This window comes from Crocodylus porosus, unplaced genomic scaffold (genome assembly GCF_001723895.1).
Source record: "Crocodylus porosus isolate Cpor-Errol unplaced genomic scaffold, CroPor_comp1, whole genome shotgun sequence".
NCBI lineage: Eukaryota > Metazoa > Chordata > Crocodylia > Crocodylidae > Crocodylus > Crocodylus porosus.
In genome coordinates this window covers 33125328-33150024 of record NW_017728949.1, presented here as the reverse complement: position 1 = coordinate 33150024, position 24697 = coordinate 33125328, and the positions used below count along the sequence as shown (strand labels likewise).

Genomic DNA, 24697 nt, shown 5'->3' with positions numbered 1-24697 from the left:
CCACTGCAGGGCAGGATTACCTCTGATCCATGTTACCCAGCTTGTTTTTCACTAAGGGCTGGCCACTCTAGGTTACATTTTAGTGTAAACACCCCACTGCCCCCACTTCCCCAATGGCCCAGATTGGGCCCCCCACCTTCTCCAGTAACCCTAATCTCCACTCACTGTCTTCCTGTCACCCTCCTCCTGCTTACTTGTTGCTGTCCATGCTGTCTGTCCTGGGGGAGCAGGTAAAGAAGGGTTAACTTGTCAGCCTGGCTGCTGCTGCTACCCTGCCATTACCACTGCAGCTTTCTGGGCTGGATTCAGCCTGGAGAAGAGCAGCCAGACCAGCCATGCAGGTTAACCCTTTACTGCCTGCTCCCCTGGACAGGCAGCACAGGAAGCCACAAATAAACAGAGGGTGGGGGGGCAGGGGAGTGAGGACAGCAGAGAGCGATGAGGAACGAGGGGGAAGGCCAGAATGGGAGATGAGGCTGATCTTTATCTTTCAGTTTTCTAGGCTTTAGCATTTCACTAAGGTGTAGCACCCTGCTGAATTGTAGCAACTTGCAGCAACTAGGCTCTTGCTGGACCGAACATGCAACTATTCCAAATTCAAGTTGGCACTAACACTAATTCACTGAGGTTCTGAGACTTGCAGTATAACACGTAACAAGGCCCTAAGAAAGGCAAGGTACTTTGATTAACAAAGCAACAAGTCTTAGTGAGGTGTGAAGAGCTGAGTCCCCAAAGTGTTTAGCCAGCATGCTTAATTTGGTTGAAGTGGTGGCTTTAAAAAGATCCCTCCTTACACCATAGACAATTGCAAAGACTGCTAATGCTACTGAATATTCCCCACCCTGGCAACCGTACACAGCATAATAAAGCCAATGTCAAAGAAAACTTACAATCTTCTACTTGTGTCCTGCCTCTCTTCCAGTCATAACGTTGCATGAAAATTTCACATTTATTTTACCCTGGACTAATAAAGTTGCATGACTAACTGAAAGATTTAGATTGCATTAATATATAGCAACTATATATCTGCTTTGCACTGGGTCCTGTATTTGTCTTCCACCTCTACCAAACCATATAACAATTCTAATTTTAACATTTTCTTAATAAAGCTTTCAAAGTTCAAATCAATGGGATGTGGCAAATGGTGGACAAAGTGAATTATGCTGTATTGCTGAATTCAACAAATACATGCCAGTAAGACAGGCAGACAGACAGACAGACAGAGATATTAGAAACAAGAGAAACTCTTGAAACAACTAGCTTGAATTTCTTATTATTTTTAATGCAGGGCTACATATACCAATTAAGCTGCTTGCAAAGACAACTTTTAAGCCCCAGACAAATGATGGGTATCATCAATGTTCATCCAGGATGAAAGCACATCTCCCACTTGCTTCAAGAAGAACCTTTATTCCGACTTCCAGGGTTTGATATAATAAGGACAGGCACAAAGGAATGGGCCATGGGATACAGGATTTATATATAACCTTGGCCCATGTTGCAGATGTGTGGTATGTGACAGTGCAGATCCATCTGTGGTGCTACACCACACTGTACATGCAAGCATTCCCCATGCTGCTACTTTGGTAGGGAGGGGGAAGGGAAGGGGGTTTGACCCTAAAAAATAACCTGCACCTTAAAAAAGTGGGGCAGCACACATGGCAGCAGCACATGCTGCACAAAACTAGAGTCTGGCCTGCTGGAGCCACACTTCAGCTGCCAGCCAGGCTCAAGCTGAAAGATTGCTGTGATTGCAGCTCCCCAAGGCACTCAGGACCCTAGATACGGATGCTGGGGCCAGCACAATTGCTAGCCCCAGTCTCCCCTACTCCACCCAGGGTAAACTGTCATGTGCCAGGGTGCATGTAACATGGGTGTTCCCTGGAGACAAGTAGCAGTAGCACAAGGTGTGCTGCTGCTACTTGTCCCTAAGGAAACAAATGGCTGCATGCATCTGGATGTGGCCCTGGTGGCCAAAGCACACTGAACAATGGGCACAGCATGTCTGTGACAGAAAGAGCTGCAATAGCTCACATACATGGCAGGAGTTTCATAAATCAGTTTGACCCAAATCAATTAAGTCTGATGCCACATTCAACCAGGTTTATCTTAAACAGTTTCAGCCATTTTGAAACTGGTTTATGTGCACTGAACTTCTGTTTTGTTACAGGTTTAAACCAGTTTCAGGTCTGTTAAACCAGTTTATGTGTAACTTCTGTCCCTTGCCATGTTTGCAAGAGTATAACATACTGGTATAGTTTTACCCCTGGTTCTTTCTGTGGCAAATTTACATTGTAAATCTAAATAAGTTCTTTAGTATGGGGCTGTCAGTAGGATTTCCACTCCAGGGTTAAAGGCTAATTATATTGATATGTAAACAGAGTGAAGACCCATTAGGGAAAGTTTTAATCTCTAATTTAGCAAGATACTTAATATAAGCTTACCTATAAGCATAGGTAACTCTAATGATTAAGGTTTCCTACAAACATTAAAGATCTGATTTAACTGCTGATGCTTTACATAAAGCACCATGAGTTACAGTCCTCCTGTCCCCAACCCAACAAACTTTTGCCTGTTGGATCACGGGGAAGGTGGAGACAGCCTGCACCAGCCCTGGCCAGTAGGTAGGGGCACTTGAGCAGCCGCCAAGGAGGCTGCCAATCTGCCCCTCTCCCCAGCTCCACTCCCCCCCTCCCCAGGTGTGGGGCTGTCATAGGGGGAGGGAGGTGAAGGAGAGAAAGCTCCTGGCTGCTCTGAATAGCCAGAACTGAGAGGAGGAATAGGGTGGAATGGAGCCTCCTCACCTCATGGAACCAGTCTGACTCCCCACAAGACCCCAGCCAGAGTAGCTGGGGGAAGGGGGCCTGTGAAATGCGGGGGGGGGGGCTCCATTTTCTCCCTCTCCCCAGCTATGGCTATTCAAAGCAACTGGCAGCTACATGCTGCCTGCTCCAGGCTGCTTTGAATGGCCAGAACTAAGAGTGGCGAGGGAATGGGATAGAGCCCCCTTGCCTCGCAGGCACCTCCTGGCTTCCTCCCCCCACCCCCAATACGGACCTGAGAGGCAGAGTCTCCATTCCCCTCTCCTTCCTCTCATCTCTGACCATTCAAAGCAGCTAGCAACTCCTTCCCCTGCTGACAGGCCCACCACCACACCAAAAACTAGCCCTGGTGGGAACACAAGGTCCCTAAGGTGCTCTGCTTTACAGCACCTTAATGTAATACCTTATTTTACCAGGATTTATTTTTAACATGACTGACCATTTTAAAAGTGCTCTGCTGCTGTGCACATGTGTTACACCACAACTGTAGGCCACGTTCAGGGGCCCAAAGTCACTTTTCTAAGCACCTTAAAGGTAAGACTTGGTTAAGCACATCGCTGACTCAGGGCTCAAAGAGTCCATTATCAACACTGTTTGCTCAGAAATATAAGTTTTCTCAATAGGTCCTGATAGAGAAAGAGCGTTCCCCTACTGTAAACCAGGGACTGGCCTAATATTGACCTGCCTATGTACTGGAAGGGGCAAATGTAGCTACATTCCATTTCTGAATGTTACCCTGGTAAGTGCTCCAAGCATGGATAAGCTGCCCTAAGCATGGACTTGGGTCTATGCTTACTAGGCCAGGATCTGAGCATACTAATATAGCATTTCCTCATTATTTGTTTATGTATTAGCTGCATTATTTATTCATTTACAGCTGTTCTGAACCTTACCCAAAGGGTAAGAACAGCTTTATAGCATCAGGCCACAGTGAAACCCAGCTAAACTGATCCATGCTCTCCATCATTTAAAACAAACTCATTGATTGAGACTTTGTAGAACTTTTAAATGCAAGCAACCCCCTCCCCCCCCATTCTATATGTATTTTTTAATATTTAAATGTGAAAGCTCAAAAACTTTTTGGATGCAGTTGGTCAAATTCCACCTAGGACTTCCATCATCAGCACTCTAACTGTCTTTCCTATCTTTTCATCTTACACAGGTATATAACCTGTAACGTTACAGTGAAGCCATTAGAAAAGTCAGGAAGGGGGCATCCTATCAATCATTGAATATGAAAGACTATACAGTGATACTTTGATAGAGTGAATCTGTCAAAGAAACAGTATTTTCTCTCTTATCCATCTTATACCAATCTCTTTTTGTTAACCTTGGAGGGTGGACTATCAAAACAGGCCCCCACAGGGGACAGGAGAGATATGGCCCACCCTCAAACAAGCAGGCAGTTTATGCTGATAAACTCACTTATGGCTTAGGTGTTATTAGAAACCTGAAATACCGAAGTTTTATTCCACCTCACTTTATGCTGAGGTTTTCAGTTCTTTAAGCTAACGTGGACAGAGTCCAGAGAACTCACAACCATTTATGTTTATACAAGGAAAACTTGGAGAATTTGACATTTTTAGATGACTTTCACTTTTAAGCCAAAACTGGGAGTAAATCCTATACTATTAAGTGTACTCTTATTCAAGCCTCCAACAGAGCCTAACTAGCAAAGAACACAATTAACTTAATCCAGTCTCTTTTACCCTAGCTCCACATCCCACCAGGGACACTACTACTAAGCAGAGATGTATGCATTTTCTTTTCATGCAGAACATTCCAATAAGAACAAAAATAAAAATATTTCAAAGAAAACATTTCTCCTAGTTTTGCTACTGACTTATACTAGTGTGATATTAGAAAGACCATCACGTACCTACTTTTTCCCTTTTATTTTTCCTTTACATTGCTAAAATAAAATTCATTTCATTTAATACCTTATTATCACGTCTTTAATATAATCCCTTATATTATACATGTCTTTAATATAATATAATCAATTGCCATTCTAGCATGTTGCTGCCATCCAGAGGAGCATTCCTTATATATATTATACCAATATCATCTCACTTACTTATCATGCAGAGGAGAAAGACAAGAGGTGTGCTAAGACAACCTCCAATACTTCGCCATTTCAAAATAAACCTTCTGTTAAATAGATAAATCATTAATTGTAGCCTAGTAGTATCTGAAAACAGTAAATTAGCTGTAGTGGTTAATTTATTCATGATATTTTTGTGGTAGAGCTTTGTAGCATTGTTCTATTATTTTTGTAATCTCACTAAGACATGTACATTTCTACAAGTCTTAAGAATATCTCAGCCTACCAGCTTCATCTGATCATCATAATTTCTGTCTGCCTCTACAAACACGAGATCACTGAAAATGAAATGTTCCACTTCATTTGACCTTTTCTTGTAGAAATATATTAAACATGTATAAAAAATTGTACATTTTCTTTCATTGATTTCAGAATGTATTCAACCTGAAAGCAACAGAACATGGATTTCAAGAGCTGTCAGACACTCAATTTACTGCAGTTCTGGGTACTAAAATGTGCAGGGCTCAAAGAACATCAAAAACAAAGCTACAGTTACATGCTCAGAATACAGAGGACCCATAAGAGAATTTCAGTGTTTACTAGCAGGTTTCCCAAGTATGAACTTTTGTTTATTTGTGCTTTTCTTATCATTCTTACAGTGAAAAACAGTTTCTGTCTCTGTCTCTGGTCTAATTATTACAGTGTTTATTCTCACTCTGTGTATTAATTGATGTAGGCTGATGTAGTTGCTCCATTAGTTAACCTGCATATACTTTGGCCCAGATATATTTGTGCATGTACAGATAGAATCACGAAATATGTATATAGATATATGCATCTGTAAATACACACAAGTGTGTGTGGCTATCTACTCATTCTGGTGCATTCATTATAGTAATTATGTCATTGCTTCTACAAACCTCTAGAAGTTTAACTTCAAAAACACAGTCTTATTGACTTCAGTGTGGACTAATCCTATGGTATAGGGTTAAATTTAGATAAAATTCTAGATTTAGATAAAATTTTCATTTATGTTAAACCCTGCTTTTTGCAAATACAGAGTATGCTAAAGGAAACTTTATCATACTGTATGTATGTCTATAAAACACAAGATATATAATATCCTAGATATAAGTTGCCATATGAAACAAAAGAGATGTTAGATTTATTCTGTGGCATACAACTTTAATTTGTTATAATTGACACATTTCACTTTCTTCCTGTGGTCTTGTTTCTGCATTCTGGTAAGCGTATGGAAAAATATCCTTATTTACTTAAATGAGAACATATTGTGAGAAAGTTTCAGTAGAGGTTGCTGAATATTACAGAAATGCAGTAAGGCTGCTCTTTGCAAAGTCTGATATTTGCTAAAAATAATTTTCTTTTGAATGAGAAAGTAAATGGACAACAGATTAAACAAATAACATGCACCACACTAGACATTCAGCATAATATGTTATCGTGATTTCACAGTTTACCATTCTTTTCACCTGCTTAGCTTAAATTAACTAAATTGTCTCTGAACAAGGGAAATATTAAGCATTTTTTGAGATCTGGCCTTTGAGACACAAGCCTGTGACAACATTGATTTAAAAGTGGGATGGGATCTGATCCATGATCCCAACAATCACAGTTCCTGAGAATCCACATTCATGGCAGGAGATATGATTGTGAAACTGGGATCAGATCTAAATCACTCTATTGCCTATGCAAGGGGACCTGGACTCATGATCTTGGGCTCCCCTTAACTAGCAAGTAGCAAGCCAAGTGCCCCATGTGCCCAGGGCTGGGAGTGCCAGCCTCAGGAGCGCACTGGATTCTTGAAGGGCTCTGGCGTGCTCCCCCAGCTGGAAGCACCAGCCTGCTACTTAGTTCAGTTCAGATTCTGATGGTGTACAACAGTGAAAGTCCACGCATGCGCCATATGACTAGAGGTAAGAAGTTTCTAGAGGGTTTGAACTCTCAACCTTGATGAAATCATGACCTACTTTTAAGGTCTGGGCTTGCATAGTATATAATGGTAATGCAACTGTTTATCAGTGCTGATATGTTAATTAATAAAGCAGTTAAGATAATGTTGCTTGTACTGAGTTGAATATTTTGAATTGATTGCTCCTTTTAAGTATTGCCCAGGTTTGAATTTGACTGGGTATTGTGAAAAGGGTGATGATTAAACCATTGGGTGAGTGACAGGTGGCATGATTAGAAGGCTATAAATCCTGTCCTGAGCAGCCAGCAGGGGCTCAGGCTCAGGCTTGGCCTTGGAGTCACTCTGGCTACACAATCCTGACTCAGGGCTCCCAGGGTATGGGAGCTCATTGAATGCAGTTCCTTGCTGTGACCTGGCCGTTGGGAAGCTACAGCTGGATAAAGTATCACCCTTTCTCTATCTGAGGTGCTGAGTATCTAAGCAGGGAAAAGCTAGAAATCCTCAGGGACTATCAGTGAGTTTCTCCTGCTGACCAGGCCCAGGGTGTTCTTGCTGCCATCGTGGTTTCTGGGTTGTCTGTGAGGTTACACAGTAATTAACTGTGTAGTGACCAAAGCTCGTTGTAATGTGTAGTTGACTAGTTGTGTGACCAGGGACACTGGGTTTGGGATGTGCATCAGGTTATTGTCCCATCATATGTATTGTATTGTGTTGCAGCTCAGGTGTTACAGGAACATTGTCAAGTAGTTGTTGAATGGGTTTTGTTGTGTAATACAGCTTATATTGCTCAACCTACTTGTGTTGTAGTGTGTAGATACTCTTTCTAACTCTGAGTGTGGTGGGGCAGTAGATCAGCTCAGGGAAATTAACTTACTTTAATGCCCTGAACCTGAATATGTGTGGGTCATAGGGGATTAAAAACCCTCTGGATTAATTAGTTAATTGGCATCCCCACAGGCAGTCCTTCAATGACAGAATTTGATCACAGAAAAAATAAGACGCCAATCATAATATAAAGAGAGCAATATCTAAGCCTGATACACAATCTATTAAAAACATGAAAAGACTGCATATTAGGCCTTTAAGATGTAAGAATCTACAATACTACTGAAAATTTAAAAGACCACATAAATGGTATATCAACATGATCCAACACAGTACAAAGATATTAAAGCAAGCTCTAAGCAAGGACTCTTCTGCACTGAAGGAAGTATAGCAAACCAGAAGTCCATACTAATATGGCTGTATTCCTGACCCATAAAAATTGTGACACCCAAAAATGACTTGTTTAGAGATAGCTCAGATTTCACTGCACCACTGTGCAGTGTAGACATACCAAAAGACATCTATATTTTTTTGAAGCTTTTAGTTAGGTTCCAAAATGTTGTTTTGGTGGTGATGAGCATATAGATTTCTGGAAATAATTATTCCACAGAGAACACTTGTGGTCATTCACATCTCTGTCTTATTCCTACAAAGCCATTCTCCATAATAAACTGATTTAAATTCGCCCGTCAGTCAAATAATTATGGATGTTTTGGAGGGGAATATGAACATTCTGAATAGTTAAAGCATCCAGCTATTTTCTCTTGCCTGCTTTCCATAATTATTCTCACCATTTAATTTTTTTTAATGAAAAAAATCTATTATCACATTCAAATCAGTATTTACCATTGTTTACCACTAACTTAATTTGTAACTGTGTGCCTCAGATGAAATTAGAAATACATTCATTATTCATGAAGAGAGCCTAGTAGTTCTACACTATTATTTCTTGTGTGAAGTTTCAATGTGTCAGCCCTCAAGTTTTCTTCTGGCAGGGAGTAAATGCTTCAGAACTCTCCTGTGAGAACAGAATGTAGCTGTCACATTAAAGATAATGCAGTTAATCTCTTTGTTACAGTACAGCAATTTTAATAAGTTTTATTGTGCAATGTTTCTATATGGTAAACCTGTAAAAAGCCTATTCATTTACTAAGTAAGCAGCAGGATAGTTTGTACATAGTTGCCCACTTAACAATTAGATTAGTGTATTCAGAAACAGCAGCAAATTCTTTGCATAAAAGGAGGCAAACACAACAAGAACATCAGTCATTCCTCAAAGGAAAGATGACAGCTACCTTCTAATCTTTAGTGATTTAACATGAATTTAAATGAAATTAAATATTATTTTAGCTTTTCATTGTAAATCTTCCTTCAATGAAGTCTCATCATAGTAGCATTTATGTCCAGATCACAGTGTGATATGTAATAGGAAATTTCTCAAGAGAAGCTTTGCTCTTCTGAAAATCCATTCTATTTTACTGGGCATTTTATCAGATCCATTAAAATTTACTCTGGCATTGTTGGAGTCCATGAATGAATCACACATGAAAATCTGGGTATAGTATTTAAATACACATGGTTCAGCTGATACCTGTCTGAAAACCTTATGTGCAATTTTAAATATTTGGCAACAGCTGGAAGTCAGGGTATGCACACATTTGAAGGACCTGATATATGATGATATAGCTTAATTTAAGCTATAGCATCATAAATCAGGTTCCCGCTTGTGCAAGTTGTGGGAGCTGCACTGGGAACATGATCTCAATAAGCTTCAGTAGGGGAAGGGAGGGCCAGATTGGGGTGGTGGTAGGGAGAGATAGCGGCCCCATGAGGGTTTATAGAATCATAGTAAATTAAGGTTGGAAAGGACCTCAAGAGGTCATTTCTAATCCAACTAGGGTGGCCATCATAGAGGACATTCTGGTTTTCTGCTACTCTATCCTCTGTCCTCTATTGATACGAAACCCAATGCCTTTATGTCCACAATTCTTATCTTGAAAAGAAAAATGGAGGATGTAAAGGCATCTGATTTCGTATCAAAAGAAATCAAAAGAAACCTGGCCCATGGAACTTCTCCCTCCTTCCTGTGGCAGCAGTGAAGCAGTCCCAGCAGCTGGGAAGAAGGGAAAATCCCTTCAGCTCCCCAGGGCTACCTGGGTTGGGGAACTGAGAGTGGGAGAAACCCCTGAGGGAGAGGTTTCCCCAACATGGGCCAGCAGCCAGACAGGGGGCTTCTTAACCCCCTGTGGGGAGACAGCAGGGGGTTGTGGGGGAGCTACTTGGGGAAACTTGGCTGGGTTGGCAATGTCCAGCAGGCTGGAAGATATGCTTTAGCACCCCCTGCCTACTGGTCTGGGTCAGTGCAGACCTCTCTCTGCCTTTCCCAATTGAAAGCTGAAAATCAGTTCAGTTGGTTATCAGTTCAACCTATGAAGCTTAGAGAAAGCTGCCTAGCTTGAATCAGTTCTGCCTTTAGGTGTTTTGACTACCTGTACTTAGCCCATCTAGTAATAACTTTGCAAACAATAAGGAACAAATGAAACTAGGGATTGAGATGTTTTCTCAATTAGATTCTGTCTTTGGATAGATAAAAAATAATGTCTAGTTAAAAATAATCCATAATTTGTTTCCTTACTGGCATAGTTTCCATTGAGAAAATACCCCAAATATTTAGAAAACACTGCAACTGAGATAAAACATAAAAACGAATTATTCCACAGCTACTAAAATCTTATCCTTAACCAATAATATCTCTTCATTCCTAGTGGACACAAAATGGAAACATTAACTAAAAATAGACTAACCAACTCTAACTATGCAAAAATACAAATATAACTGAGGGTAAGGGGGGAGGAATCTACAAGAATATAGAACAAACATTATAGGCCCTGTTCTGAACACTAGTATATTTTGAAGTAATCTCTGGTTAAATCAATGGAATTGTGCTATAGTAAAATAAGTTTACCTGAGATTAAGTGTTATGTATACTTATCTATGTCAAAGTGATCCATTTTTTTGGATAGTTCCATCCCTGGTATTCAGAAAATGATAGGGAACTGTCCCGAGGGGCAGAAGCAGGGGCATGAGAGACTCATCCCGCGGCAGGACCCAGGACAGAGACAGCCCGTCCCTGCAAGAAAATACCTGAAGCCAGGGTGAATTTACTAGGGTATGTGCAAGTCAGCAGTGATCCAATCCAGCTTTGGATCTGGCCACTTTGGATGGCTGTGATCTGATCCGGAGCCTCCATACCGGGTTTCCGCCTCGATCTGGAGATCTGCCTATAGGATCTAATGGGGAATCAATGCAAGATCTATAACTTTGTTGTATTTTGTATGATTTTGATTAAACTTGCAGAACTGCTAGCACCTGCTACAAGCATGAAGCCTGCCAAATTTCAAAAAGATCGGTGAAGGATTTTGGGGAAAACTGTACCCCAAATTCTTGAAAGCCAAACTCATGTTACGGCTGTATGTTACACCACAGAGGGCTAAAAACTGCAGGGATGGTAGCTATTACTGTGGCCACAAATTCTGCCATGTTTCATGAAGATCTGTTTAGGGGTTGGGGAGGAACTGACCCCAAATCCTTGAAAGCAAAGCTCCTATCATATCTGTGTGTTACAATACAGGAGGCTGAAAACTTCAGGAGTGGTGGCTCCCAGTGAGGCCACAAAGCCTGCCAAATTTCAAGAAGATCAGTGCAGGGATTGAGGGGGAACTGCACCCCAAGCTGCTGACAGGCAAAACTCCTCTCATGTCTATGTGTTACAACAAGGGGGGGAGGGTCAAAACTGGAGGGGTGGTAGCTCTGACTGAGGCTACAAAGTCTGCCAGCTGTAAGTCTGTGTCCTAGAACAGGCCTGAGTGGGTGCTGGGCCCTGCCAGCCCACGAAGCCTTCCAGCTGTGTGTGTCTCACTGAGGGAGTCTGTCGTTCGGGGCCATGCACCCCAAGCTGCTGACAGGCAAACTCATGATGTGGGTGGGTGACACTGTGTGTGTGTTAAGATGCACCCTTCCTGGCACTGGGGCCTCTGCACAACATGGCAGTGTGCCCCACTGAGGTCTCCACCTCCGCTACAGCCTCCTGCCCGGTCCTTTGCGTTACATGACAACAAGTACAATAACTTAGCTGGCTCCACACCAGTAACATCAGCAGCAGCATCTAAGGTACCCACAAGGAACTGTCACAGAGCCTATCATTTTATAAAGGAACTGACAGCAATTAGTAAAGATGTTGTGTTATGTTGGACATATGATGTTATTCATGATGTGTGATGGCTTCTCTTGTATTTTTACGTCTATATGTGTATTATGAAAAAAAGGAGTACTTAAAAAAAAAAAAAGTATCTTTGGAAGCTTTAGGGTTGAAAACCCCTTTGTCAGGCTGAGGAAGAACCTGCAGTTGGTTCTGGATGGAAGGAATAGTAAAGAAGCCAGAGGCTGGCCTGGCCCGCAATGCAGGCAGGAAAGCCAGTGAATGAAAATGGAAATGGAGGCATCAGGGGTGAGGGACAGGCTGGGGTGGGGGCTAGGGAGGAAAGGGGGATGTAGCAGCACAGGTAAAAGCGCAGGTGCCTGGGGTGTCAGATGTCCGGCTGGTTGCAGTGTGCCAGAACTCTACTGTGTATATTCATAGTTTCTAGGGTCGGAAGGGACCTGAGTAGATCATCTAGTCTGACCCCCATGAGTTACTGTACCTACTACCTAGGAGGCCGATGAAGTGCAGTTCATAGGCCCAGCTCTGAAAAGTGGTTTGTACATTCAAACAAGCACCTAACCTCATTACCAGAACTGCAGCCAACTTCCTAAACCTCAAAACACAAAACCTGCCAACTGTCTTCAGTACCACCACAGACTGCACACCAGAATCTATCAAAGACAACAAAACCCAGCTACCTGTGGAGGCACATTACTCACCAAAAAAGCACTCTGTCTCCAGTCTCTCAGGCCTGATCCTGAGAGGGAACAAATTACAATGCAAACTACATTCCCCTGGCAGGGGAATGAGCTCAGCAGGGACATGTTCTTCCCCTGCTGGCTGGTGATGCAGTTAGTGCCCCCTCCAGCTGACAGCAGGGCATTACTTGTCTTTTCAAAGCCTCAAAAAAGGAAATTGGTGCAGACAGAGTGAGGAGGGTGGCACTCAGTCTGTCTGCAGGTGGAGCTTGGGGAACCCCAAGCAGCAGGCGGTTCATCTTTAGGAGCACAAGCTGCTCCACCAATGTAGGATCCAAGCAGGTGTGGTGGGGTGTCACAACATCCCCAGCAATGCTGAATACCCTCTCACTTGGAACACTGGTCAGTGGACAGGACAGGTGTTACCAGGCAACCATGGCCAGTTCCTGCCACATCTTGCTGTGGCTTGCCCAGTAGGCCAAGGGGTCACATTCCAGTGGCTCCGCATCCTCAGTGAGATAGGTAGCCACCAAAGCCTCGGTGCTACCTGCCCAAGGCTGGTGTTTAGTGTGTTTGGACCCCACCATTGAAACCATCCCCATGGCCCACATTGGCAGTGGCTGGTGTGGAGGAGACGTGCTGGTGCTGGGCCAGTCATAGTGCTGGAATGGGAAAGTTGATCCCCCTCTTCCACATCCCCTCGTCTCTGCACTTCGGCCACCATCTCCACATCCTGTATGATTCTGTGCTGTGGGATGTTAAGCTCTGCATGTTTTTTCTGCAGCATCTTGCCCCGCTTGATGCTGCACTGGAAGTAGCCTGCCACCTTTCTGCATTTCGAAATCAGCTGGCTTGTAGCAGTATTGGTGGCCGCGCCATCACTGGCAGCCCTGTCCCCCTCCAAGGCAACCCTCACTATTAGGTGCAGCCTGTGTGCCACACAGCAGATGCCAACAAAGTTGGCATCGTGGACAGCCTTCACCACGTTGGCCACATTGTTGGTGACCATGAACTCACAGGTGAGCCACCCCTGCACTATGTGGATCACAGCCCCCATGATCTCTCTTGCTGTGTTGGACTCATCCAGCACCTCGGCTTGCAGTAGAGCCCACCTATGGCCTGACTGATTGCACCAGTGCCGTGTGAGGGAAAGGTAGGTGCGATCACCACCCTGGCTGCTCTAGCTGTCGGAGGTCAAGTGCAAGTCTATCTGCGGCCCTGCCTTGCACAGCTCCTCCCTCAAGTACTCCCTGCATGCCTGATACGGGGAGGACACCACTGACCTGCTAAAGGTGGTATGTGCAGGCACTTTGTAAAATGGGGCCAGAAGTGCTATGAACTGCCTGAACCCTGGTCGCTCAACTAGGGAGAAGGGCTGGCAGGCAGGCATCTCCCCAATGCTCTGGGTGATTTTGCATGCCTTAGGAACATGTCCCCCTTTCTGTCCACCTTTATCCCACTGGTCCAGGGTGGCCTGCCTCTGCTTTGGGGGTAAGGGAGCTTTGGAGCAAGTGGGGGACTTCCCTTTCGGCACACTTGCACTGGTGCCAGGCTGAGCAGCAGGAAGAAAGGCAGATGCAGGAGCATGGCCGTGGTGAAGTGTCTCATGTTCTTGCCACAGCTCATGTGCCTTTGGCAGTGCTGGCAGATGGCAAACCTGGGATCATCTGCCACCTCAAAATGATCCCACACTACACTACTCCCCCACTTTTGGGTTGAGGGTGAGGATCCTGCCTTTTCCCCTTTCTCAGCAGGCTGAGGCTGAACAGCAGGAGGACCTGCCTCAGCTGAGCTACTTGCCTCCTCAACCTCAGCCTCCTCCAAGGTGCTGCTTTCTGGAGGAGACCTGGGTCTAGGGGAAAAGTGAGGGGTGTGGAGCACTAACTCTCTTCTTTGTGGGTCTCACTATATTGTCTCTGCTGTTCTGAATGAAATCATATGTCTTCTTTCTGACTCTCACGATATTGTCTATCTTGTGGTGTGAATGAAATTATTTGCGTGTGTTCCTGTGTCTCAATATATTATCTGTATCTTTGTCTTCTGTAAATATCTGTCTGTCTTCTTCTGCTGTGATTTTTTTCTATAACATGGGTCTTTGTGTATGTGCATGCGTGCATGCATGCATGTGTGCAAGCAAGCAATCTGTGCCTCCCTGCACAGTGACAGATAACACTGGCTGGGAAAACACAACTGTATTTTTGCAAAGTTTCCGAAACAAGTTCCCAAAAAATGAGTTCAAAGAAATAAATTGAATTGTAATACTATTAATAATTGAATTAAATAGCTAAGCTAAACTAAGCTAAAGTTAAGCTAAATCCTAACCACTCCTTTATAACATGAAAAAGCAGCAGGCAGGTCTTAGTCACAGTGTTCCTCTTTCACACAGCTGCTGACAGGCAATGAGCAGCAAAAGGCACAGAAGGGCTGGAAACAGGGGCTTTTATACTTTTTTTAGTCCCACGCCACAGATGCTGCTACTGAAAAGGTAGCCAGGGAGAAATCTTTCTCACTGGCTACATACAGATGTCAGTCTTCCTCCCCCTCTCCCCTTCCCTCCCCCGCTTCCACTCTCTGTCCCTCCCCCTCCCTCTTCTAATTCCCTCAAAATGGCCAAAGTGGCTCTGAGGCAGGTCCAAAGTGTTTCAGATGCCCCCAACCTGCTCTGGACACCATTACTGATATCCCACATTGACCTGTGTCACAGAGCACTTAGGTGCCCTGCTCCTTAGAGTGGAAACTGCTAAGGAAAAAGCCCTATCAGTGAGTGGGGAGACCCAGCTGCTGGTTACCAGAGCAACCGGAGTCAGCTAGTGGCCCACATCTGCTGGCGGTTGGCTGACCGGAAGGGGCAGGGCCTGGCTCACATATAAACCCCAGTGCTGAGGCCAGAACAGCAGGTCCCTGCCATCAGCCAAGGGGGAAGGAACTCTCCCAAAGAAAGCAAAAGGGAGAGGCCTGACTGCAGGAGCAGCTTCTGACACTGTTGAGGGACAGAGTATTCCCCGGTATGGTTTGAATGATGTTGTAGCCGGGCAGCTTGAATTTATGTTGTAGCCCAAGGGCTTGCATTTTGTTTACTGTTTAAGACTGGTGGCTTGGGTGAGGCTATTAGGGGATGAAGGAGGCCTCATAGGGGACCCATGGCAGTGTGGGGACCCCAGCACCAGAGAGGGCACAGCATTGGGGGTGCACTGACCCTGGTGTCAGAGAGGGCACAGCAGTTGGGGGTACCAACCCCAGTGAAGGCACAGAGCGAGACAGGGCTGTGGAGAGCCTGAGCACCAGAAAGGGCGCAGAGTGAGACAGAGTGCCAGAGAGGGCGAAGCCCGAGTGCCAGAGAGGGCGGAGAGCCTGGGGAGGACCAGGGGGCCAAATTATAACAAGGCTCAGACCGAACAACATCAGTTCCATCTGTGAGGCTTGGGGCATGGTGAAGGAGTGGTTGGAGCCACGCATAGCCCATAAGGCTAGGGTGCACTGAAACACCTATTGCAGAACAGGACCCACAAGAGTACAGCAAAAACTGTGTCCAAGAAGACATAAAGGTAATATATATTTACCATCGAAGCCATGGCAGGCAAGAATCGAGGGTGCCCTTTGGGCCAACTTGGCACAGGAAGGGGCCTTGGGGAAATCATGGCCATACTGTGCCATGACAAAGTGGTGCATTGGCCGCGAAGCCAGCCATGCACAGAGAAGGAATCCATGTCCCTGAGAAGAGGAATGAACCTTTGGGCCAGTACAGAATTACTGCATAGTAATTCGAAAGGCAGTGAGACCAGCAAGAAAGAAGGCGGGTCAAAAGAAATCAAGCACTTACTTGTGGCAGAAACAGAAAAGGCCCAAGTGCTGGAATGGCTCATGGTGAAGGTAGCTGAGAAAAGGAGGCAACAGGAAGAAAAATTGCAAGAAATGCAAAAAGAGATGGTGGAATGGAGGATCAAGCCTTCTGAACCTGGGATAGACCAGATGGGAGAACAAAAGGAGTTACTGCAGAAGCTGGAAATATCAAAGAGCCTCATAGGAGCCCTTCAGAAAGAAATCCACAGCCAGGTGGATCAAATAGAAGGCCTGCATAAGGACCTGGAGAGCTGGCAAGAATGATGCTTTTGGGCCAAACACCTGGTCAAAGAGCTGTGAGAAAAGCTAATGGAGAGCCATACCCAGGCAGAAAAGATGAGGAAAGTTATAGCAAAAGAGATGGAGAAAGTGAGAGGATACATGGCGAGTCATGAGGCATTACAAATCAGAAGCAGTCCCTTGAAATAGAGGTAAGAGCCAGAACTGAGGAATGTGCAGAATTGCAGGCTCAGTGGGAAAAGGTGAAGAAGGAAAAGGACCAACTGGGGGAAGAGATACAGTCCCTGAAGACCCTTTTAGAAGAGGGCACAGCCAGGGAAACAGCGTTACAGGCCACTCAACCACAGAGAGATAAACTGATTGCTATAGGCAGACAGTTTGTTTGCTTGCCTGGGGGTAGGGGGATGGGTTCTGCCCATGAAAAGCTTTAAAAGTATCCTCCTGAGATAGAAAGGGACAATGTTTGAAATCACAACTATTTTAGTGGGGCAGCAAAATTATTTCTTAAGTAGGCAGATTAACTCTGGCTTTTTAGGCACACCAAGCATATCTGTGTGTGCCATTGTAGTATCTTCTAGAAAATTATGCCTGTAAGAAAATTATACCATGATGCCTCTGCTAAGGAAAGTCAAGGCAGTTAATGTTACATTTCTGGATCAACTCCAGCATGTAATTTCACTTTCAATCCAGGATTTAACCATCCAAGACTGTAGAAAGGTAGAAAGGACATATCCTGAACTCCAACCCTTCTCCCTGCCTCCTCTGCAGATTCCAGTGCTACCAGCTGTGCTATCCTTTTCAGTGTTTGCAGACCAGGGGAGGGGATGGAACTACAGTTTTTACAAAGAGGGAGACTTTTTCATGCTTCTATGTACCACTGGCAGCAAAACACCCTACTTTGTGTTTTGGTAATTACCAAAAACTTACTTTAAAGTCTGCTAAAATCATTGTGCATTTCCTAAAATAGACATATGAATGTACTATTTTATAACTACAGTGTGATCTGATCTCCACAACTTAGAGAAAAAGGATTGTGTTGGGAATATCAAAGGGGTTGTGGGAAAAGAAATTCAGCTGAAACCTCTGAGTAGCACAACCCATGTCATGGCTACAGCCATATTGTCTGTGCTGGGGATACATTTACTCTGTTTCTGTAGAAATCTGTAGACTGCTGCTGAGAAACAAGCCCTGTTCATTTGCTCCCTATCTGAACATGAAGCATAATGAAAAAAGACATGTGACTGATTTTTTGTGTGCACACAGGATAATTTTCTGGACCTCAGTTTCAGACATTTACTTAAAACTGGCACTCAGAACTGCTCAAATGCTAACTACGTAACAGTACAGATATTAAAAAAAGAGGAAAGTGGCATCAGTCAAACCTACATGGATTTCTTTAGGTAGCATAGGTTAGTTTAGGAATAAACAGAACACACTTTCACCCTTTGGGGAGTGGGGCACACAGGCTGCCTGCACTAGGCTAGGCCAGCAGGATGGGGACACTCTCGCATGCCTCCCAGCAGGCCCCACCTGCCAGAGACAGCCAAGTGCAGACAAGTGTCCAGGCCACCCTTGATTGGCTGCCAGGTCTGTGTGGCAGATGCTACTGTTTCCTCTCTCCTCACCCCACTTGTCTGCAGCTGACAGGTTGCTGCAAGTAGGAGGCAGGGCTGGGGACAGAGGCTTTGCTGGCTTAGCCCTGTGAAAAGCCCAAGGGCAGGGCCCTCTGGGCACTCTGCAGGAGCAGCTGAGCACAGGAAGAGTGCTAGTGCAGGTCCCTGTGAGGAGCTGTAAAAGCTGGGATGCTGGCAGACCGTGACCTAAGATGAATCAGTAGGAAATCTGGTACAGAAGTTTGGTGCACCAGTCTAACCTAAGTCAATTAAGTCTGGGTGCAGACACAAGTGACAGTCTTAACCAAATTTGGTCAAAGAAAGTGGTCTATGACTGTGACCAAACACAAGTGCATGACTGCAGACAGCTTCAAAAATGGCTGATTGGGCAAAAATCTGAATCCTCATTGCATGAGGGCTCAGATGAAAATGTTTCAAAACAGCATCTTCTGTAACTTGTGTCCTCCCAGTTTGTCACTGTTTTCAGAATGAAAGGGGGGAAAGGGAGCAGAGGGAGTTTGGTCTGGGGGGGTTTCAGCCCCCACTGGAGGCTGGAGCAGGAATATTGGAGCCCCCCCTGAAGCGAGGGGGGGGGGTGTTCATCCACCCCACGCTCCTGTGCCAGCCAGGGAACCCCTAGGATGAGCTGCCTCTGCTCTCTTTCCCCCCTCCCATTCTGAAAACAAGGACAGGCAGGAAGGGAGGAGGGGCCTTGCTAGGGGAAACCAGCTGTAGGCTGGCAGCCAGCAGGTTGATTTCTCTCCCCCCTGGAACCAGCAGTGAACTTCTGATGGGTCTGGGGGATCACTGTAACTCATAACTTCCTGCAAAGTATTCTGAGTTACAGTGGGGAGCTTTGAGCGCACATTGATTCAGGTCTATTTTAGACTAGCTGCCGCCATTTTTAAACCGGTCTACATGCACCAAACTTCCTTTCTGTTACAGTTGTAGACCATATTTTGCACATTTATACTTGTTTATGTGTAATGTCTGTACCTGGCCAGTAATTTTTTCAGCATGCGGCATGTGGAGAGTGGAAGCAAATGGGCAGGTCTTGTTTCTTAGCAGCAGTCTCAGGATTACCATGGCGATGTTTCTAAGCAGCAGTCTCAGGTATGCCCTAGGCTATTTTTATCAAGGTAGCAAAACATCTGATTCCCAAATAGACAAAATCACATCCAAATTATTTAGAGGAAGGAAAAAAACCCCATAAAAAACCCAAATATTTCAGAACTGTCCTGGTTTGCAGTGAATTGAATATTATATGTATGATCTGGAATTATAGTTAGACACTTCTGGAAATCTCTTTTTTTGTACCTTATAATAAAGTTCCCAAAATTTTAAAAGTTGAATTTCCCCTCAAGAAAGTGAAGCCAAATCAACCACAATCCAGAAGCTGTACTATTTGTTTCCAAGAAGCTACACATATTAATTTATACTTTTCTCCTGACCCGACTTTTGCATGCATGTCCTCCACTGCTGCAAAGTTGCTTTAAAACTTCAAAATAGGACTTCCTGGCCTTTCTTACATTTTTGGTATGGAATGAATAGTTAAAAATGTTGACGTTTGAAGTATCAGCATTAGCCCCTGAGTTAGAGCCCATTAAAATGAAAAGGGAGCTGACAGTGCTATTTCAGGCTCTCCCCTTACTCAGGCAGGCATTCTTAAATTAGCTATACTAACTTGATGTTTTACTGCCACCTTTTCCTCTCACTCAAGGGGAACTTCTTCCATCAAATATATATCCATACCTTCTGCTTTCTTCATGTGGAATAGAAATACCATTTCTGACAATGAGATACTTGCATTAAACTTATTTTGAAGTTACTAAAGCATTAGCATTTTTTCAGTGTTTAATCAACTGCCGAAATTGTTCACTGCCTTGTATATTCTTCTACTACTGACATTATCTGTTAGTTAATTGCATTTGCCAGTCAGAGAGATTGTGGCAGGTTTTCTTGGTAACCAATAAAACAAGTTAAATGAGGGTGGCATTTGATCATTATGCTTGCCAATAAAGAGAGTGGTGTGGAGAAGTTTAAAATGCTAGAAGGGCAAAACAAATTTAACAGAACCTGCTGATCACTAAACAGTGATTTTTGTATTCTGTATGTGTACATATGTTAAACCCAAAAGCCAGTAATTTTTCAACACCATTTACTATCTTCGCAGAAACAGCATGTTAACAAGACTGTGTTAATGATCATGTTTTGAAAATCAAGCCCTTAGAGTTCCATTACTTATTTTGTAACTATTGTAACTATTCCCTCAACAAGAGTATTTTTGCTTACTTCTTTGGATTTCATAGTTTATGTACAGGATGCCTCGTTTAACAGCTTCTCTCCTGGGTTTCCACAAGCTTAATTCAGTTGAAAACTGTATATAACCTATGTGCCATCTGGTAACTTTTGCAGTATAATTGCCCTGATAAATGTATGCATAATATTAGACACTTTCCATTATAGAGATTACTACTATTGCTGCTATATTTAAGAATCTGTCTCCATATCTGTCACAGGCCTCGTTTTTAAGGGTTTTATAACTTGCTCTTTCCAATTCATATTATACTAAAATTTGACACAGATTCTTTGTTTTGTTATGTTTTTTGCAAAATATTATCTAAATTATGTACTATTGTTTATTCAATTCTATTTGCTGTCTTTTCAATTAAGGATGAAATAAATACAAATATCATAACATTTCAGATGGTACTTTGCATGCTTCTAGCATACTTCAAAATAATACATTGGGGAAAAAATGACTTGGTATACAAGGGGGGAAATAATTTTTTAAAAAAATAGGATTTCAGAAAAGGTCAGTATATGCTCATTCTAGTATCCTTCTTTATACATTTAGTAGACCTCAAACTATATACTGTGCCAATATGCAAGCCTGGACACAGGTGGGGGGAGGGGTGTGGTTGCACTCTGTTTTGATTTCTGTTCCACTCGGATTTTGAAATGTGTAGGAAGAGGGTAGCATTTCTATTCGAGCAGTGGTGAGAGAGTTTATTGACTTTCTTTCTCATTACCATCTCCATGATTCTTTCTAATTTCACTGTGTTCCACAGGATCAACCCTCTCTCTCCTTTTTACTTGTCTTGATGTTCCACTATTCAATCGATCCTTTTTGCAATTTTGCTATTTGTTATGGGTTTCTGGTTTCAGAGTACTACAGACTGTTTTTAGCTCTAACTGAAAGTTTTAGCTCAGGTGTGGTAATACTAGCTCAGGTGTAGAAATGACTGATAGTGAAATATTGCAGGCACTGTCAAGATGCTCAACAAGGCTAGATTTTTTTAAATGAATCATTTAACTATGATGACTTCAGGACTAATGACACAATAACTTTTGACTATTTTTTACCTAATTTGTTGTGATTTTTTTTTTTAACTTTATGTATCATCTAGCAAATTAGTTCACATTCCAAGAGTTATTTTTGCTTTGTCCTGAAATGGAATAATATAGTGTTACCGTCCCCTCCCCGACCCCCCCCCCCAAGTAAAGCATCTAGTTTCTCTTTAACTGGAGGAAAGTAAGTGTTTGTCTTATGTGTGATGATGTGCCAGCTAGTTTTTAAGACCTGGCTAGACAAAGCCTTGGCTGAGAAGATCCTGCCTGGAGCAGAGGGTTAGACTAGATGATCTCCAGAGGTCCCTTCCAACCCTAATTTTCTATAATTCTATGATCATCTGCACCCCCCTTTGAAATCCTAGATCTGCCAATGTTAATACCCTAATAAACTATGGATACACACTCTTGTTAGAGCTGTTCAACTGTATATAAGCAAATACTCATTGGGCAAACAAATGAAACATGATGCTATATCCCAGAGGCCAATGGCCAGGAGCCTCCTTTGAGATGCCAGAAACCAAGTCCCTCCTCCAATAACTGTTTACACAAAGTAGAACAGGAATAAACAGTAAAAACTAAATGCATCCTACCCTGGAAGTCAGAATACTAGCTTTAGATTATAAAAATTGAGGGTATGCCTATGCTATATCCCAGTACTTCCAAGGGTGCCACCAAAAAGCAAATGCGTTTTGTTTACATCCAAGAAACCCAGAAGTGCACCAGTGAATATGTTCCAGGGGTACCCCCTACACACTTCTACTTCTGAGATCTTTGTCTCCAGAAAGCTTAGGAGAAAAAGTGGGGCCTGCCCCCAGAATATTTTCACTGCCATGTTTCCAGGTCTGTCATGGAAAAGAAAGCTTTATTCTTCAGCAGAGCAGCAGCCTTGATAGCACTGAGGACATAGTGCAGACACTCTGGAGAGTCAAGCTACTGATCTGAATCAGCCCAAGAAGAGACTTGTGACTGGTCAACCACAAAGCCAGTGGACATGAGAGAATGAATGAGGGTTTGCCTGTGTAGGGTGTGTGCACATGTGTGTGTGCATGCCTCTGTGTCTCTCTCTTCTTGGGTTTTTTTCCCACTTTGAAATGTCTGTATTTAAAGTCTAATGCACAATGGGGATGTTTTTTTAAACCTGAAAACTAATGAAATGGGTAAATATTTTCTGCCCAGCTTTAGCATAGTTACCATGTATTATCATATTAGCACATGAAAATAAAGTTGGGATGAACACCATTTGAAATCACACCACTACCAATATTCCCTTTACTCCTCTCCTTGTTGTTCTTTGAGAATTATACTAGTCCCTATTCTCTTCAGCTAGTAATCAAAGGTGTTATCAGATCTTATTCTTGAGCTGGATAGGAGCAGTTCTCTTACACTTCTTCACATTAGCCAGATATAGAGGAAAACAGACTTATTACTTACATAAGGGGACATAGCAGTAGAGATATAGAAAGAGAATATGTAGACGCATACAAGCATGATTCCACACAGGATGCTCTGCATTCATGTATTTCACTGATGCTATGTTTTAAGTCTGATTACAGGAACAATTCCACAAGATCAGCAACTTTATTATTTATCCAGATGCCCCTCTAAACACAATTTTCCTCCTAAACATTATTTCCCCACTAGTCCTAGCAATCTGTCTAGCATTACGTTACTTTTAATTAAGCCTTCAAAGAAAAGTCCCAGATCTGTCATAGCTGTATACACTAGAGCACCACCAAAACAGCTATCCCTTTTATTAATGTTGTAGTTCAGCATTACGAGCCCATCTTTAGGAGACAAGAGTGTGTCTTGGAGATTTTTCCATTTTGAAACTGAAAGTTGCTATTAACTCTTATAAGTGAGTGCTTACAGGTTTCAAAAGAGAGAAAGTAAGGAGGGTCTCCATTCATAACTGGCACTGGAAGAAGATGAGTGATCTAGTTATTTCTCATTTCTGAAAGAAGATGAGTGATCTGGTCATTTGTTACTCACATTATGCTCCTTGGGCTGCAATTTCTAGGTGAAAGAATCTGTTCTTAAAGTCAATGCAGTTTTTGCTCCACATGCTCCACCATTGATATGGCATTTTTGGTTAAGTGACTGCAAGTGCAGAGAAAAATGAATGCAACTGTATGTAGCCTTCATTGATCTGATGAAGGCCTTTGATATGATCAACAGACAGGACCTTTTTACTGTTCACCCAATAACAAGCCAAAAAAAATGATGATCCAACTATAAAGATATCACTTGTAAAATGTAGAATAAGTTTGCAGCTTGCTTGTATTGCACTTGAATTTGAATGTGTGGCATGCTTTGCATATGGGGATAGCGTTCATTGGCTAGGTCACTCTGGGATGTTGGAGGGACTGTCCTCCACCCCAGCCTTCCTGCAAGGATCCCCTTGGTGACTCATGCTGCTCCAGGGTGCCTCAGCAAAAGAAGTAGTGACTTACTCCCCTTCTTCACTTTCCCTAACCAGCTTTCAACTACTGCTTCTTTAAGAAGCCATCAGTACCTCAGTATAAACAAATACTCAGCATGACATGCTTTACTTGCACACAATAGGAATCTGGTAAACAGATCATCACCTACTTCATGTTGCTCTTCCCTTATGAATTTGTATGCCACCACAAGTTCCCCTCTCAGCCTTCTCTTGGAGAGGCTGAAGAGGTTAAGGCCCTATGAGGAAAGGCTAAGGGACCTTAACCTCTTCAGCCTCTCCAAGAGAAGGCTGAGAGGGGAACTTGTGGTGGCATACAAATTCATAAGGGAAGAGCAACATGAAGTAGGTGATGATCTGTTTACCAAGGCAACCCCGGGAACAACAAGGAGAAGAGGTTTAGGCTGGACATTAGGAGAAGGTTCTTCACAGTCAGGGTTGCCAGAATCTGGAATGGGCTTACAAGGGAGGTGGTGCTCTCCCCATCCTTAGGGGTCTTCACAAGGAAATTGAACAGGCACCTGGCTGGGATCACATGATCCCAGGTTTGGTGACCATTTTCTTGCCTGCCAGGGGCAAGGAGTCGGACTAGATGGCCTGCTGAGCTCCCTTCCGACCCTAGAATCTATGAATCTAAGCACCAAGGGCTTCTCCCCTTAGGTCCTTGACTAGGCAGGGGGCTGCTCACCCAGC

The 24697-nt window shown here is 43.4% G+C and overlaps 1 long non-coding RNA gene across 1 annotated transcript; it reads right to left on the bottom strand.

Moving 5' to 3' along the window:
• Positions 1 to 3955: 3955 nt before the first annotated feature.
• Positions 3956 to 21505, bottom strand: LOC109322579. Its single transcript, XR_002104416.1, has 3 exons — positions 21387 to 21505; positions 20506 to 20507; positions 3956 to 3967 (listed from the first exon to the last, which is right to left on the bottom strand). It is a non-coding gene; the product is annotated as an uncharacterized LOC109322579 (long non-coding RNA).
• Between the last annotated feature and the right edge of the window lie 3192 nt (positions 21506 to 24697).